At 50.4% G+C, this 1,796-nt stretch overlaps 1 protein-coding gene across 2 annotated transcripts in view; it reads right to left on the bottom strand.

Annotated features, from left to right (window-relative positions):
• TBRG4 (transforming growth factor beta regulator 4) overlaps nucleotides 1-153 on the bottom strand; it is a 7,535-nt gene extending 7,382 nt beyond the window's left edge. Inside the window, exon 1 of one of the 2 annotated variants that reach the window (XM_077765795.1) lies at nucleotides 114-153. The gene's annotated coding sequence lies outside the window, so the exon portion shown is untranslated. The remainder of the gene's footprint in view (nucleotides 1-113) is intronic. The other variant, XM_077765797.1, reaches the window with a different exon arrangement.
• Between the last annotated feature and the right edge of the window lie 1,643 nt (nucleotides 154-1,796).

The following is a 1,796-nucleotide window of genomic DNA, read 5'->3' as shown; positions in this document are numbered from 1 at the left end:
ACCCCTCCAGTCTCCTCCACTTGGCCTCGCCTTCCGGCCCTCAGAACCAACGCCCCGCAGCCCCTTCTCCGCCGCCGGGAAACCCAAGTTGCCGCAGCAGCGCGTCCACTGACCTCCATGCGCCCCAGCTCCGTCCTCGGACCACGCCGCGCGGCGCGCTAATCACGTCACTGGGAGCGCCGCGGGAAGCGAGCCTCGCCGCGCTCCGCCCGGCCGGAAGTCACGCCCGCGCCAGTCGGGTGCCATCTTTGTTGAGGGCACGCAGCCAGCTGGAAGTCGCGCTGGCTGTTCTTTTCCGGACAGGTGCCATCTTTGTTGAGGGCGCACAGTAGGGGAAGGGAAGCGGGGAGAAAAGCGTTGGGCAGTTCAGGGGAGGTGAGGGGAGGAGAACGAGGATTCCAGGCGCGGCGGCCGGAGGCTGGGCGTCCTCCAGCCTGCACCCCAGCGTGTGCGGAGGCTGCGGGGTGCACGGCGCCCGGGCGGGCTGAGGTCCTCCGGAAATGCAGGCAGTTTGCCCACATGTTGCCGGATTAAAAAAAAAAAAGTCTGGAATCCTGGAATTTTATGTACAGTCTTCTGATTTTTGAAGTGTTGACGTTTAATTTTGAAAGAATTTAAGTGCGGTTAAGCCAAGAACAGGCACCTGCAGTCAGTGTGTGGGCTTGATTTCCCTTCCACGCTTAATCACTTTCCGTGGAATTAGTAATTGTCTTTTTGTTTGTTTGTTTGTTTGTTTAAGATTCCGCGTGTATATTGATGTGGGAAACAAAGGCAAGAAAAATATAAGACAAGTCCTTGAAACAGGCAGAGTGACCTCCCTCCTTCCCTCCCTTCTTCCCTCCTCCCTTCCCTCTTTCCCTCCTTTTTTCCTTCCCTCCTCCCTTTCCTTCTTTCTTCCTCTTTTTAAGTTCTCTTTTGTTTTTAATTTCTAAAAGCTTGTATCTTTCACTTTTCATGATTTCTGATATTTCACAATGATCCGAGTCTCCACCCTGAGCACCTGATGGGCCCTCAACCTAAAAGCACTTGTCCTCTGCCCAAATTCATTGTTGTTTATTTGTATCCCCTTTCCTCCATTTTCTCTAATCTCTTTTTCTGAAATGCCCACATTTGAACACTGGTTTTGTGGGCTGATTTCTGATTTTCCCTGATTTTCCATCTTGTCTGTGTCCCTCTCCGTCTCCTCATTATTTATTTGCTTTCTGAGATATTTCCTCCACTTTAGCTTCCGGCTCTTCTGAAAGCTCCTGTCAGCACACCTTTCTTTCCTAAGAGGTCCTTTTTGGCTTTTGAATGTTCCTTTTTACAGTATTTTTTTTTCATGATTGTGGTATTTTCTCCTACTCCTGTAAGGATTTCAATGATAGGGATTCCCGCCCCCCGCCCCCGAGTTTTTCTTCTCCCTGTTTACACGCTGTTAGTTTTTTTCTCTTGCTGTTTTTCTTCATATGGTTTTGGTTTCTACCCTCATATTTAAGGGGGGGAGCTCTCATTCTGTTGGTTGAAATGGCAACATGGTGCTGTCGCTTTTGCAGTTTACTACTGTTTTGTGTGTCTGTTGTTTTTTTTTTTTTTAACAAAACCTAAACATACTCTTAGTGCAGGCAATGGGTGTTTCTGCCCCCAGATTCATATGTGGAAACCTAAGAGGTGGGGCGTTTTGGAGGTGACTGGGGCCTGAGAGTATAGGCTTCACAAGAGACCCCAGAGCCCCTGGCTGTTCCCAGACGTGAGGACACAGCGACAAGCCTGAGGTACAGGACAGACAACCCCCCGCCCCCATGCTGCCACCCTGA

This window comes from Crocuta crocuta, unplaced genomic scaffold (assembly GCF_008692635.1).
Source record: "Crocuta crocuta isolate KB4526 unplaced genomic scaffold, BGI_CrCroc_1.0 scaffold751, whole genome shotgun sequence".
NCBI classification, from domain to species: Eukaryota; Metazoa; Chordata; class Mammalia; order Carnivora; family Hyaenidae; genus Crocuta; species Crocuta crocuta.
The sequence above is the reverse complement of the archived record's forward strand: the minus strand, read 5'-3'. Positions and strand labels throughout refer to the sequence as shown.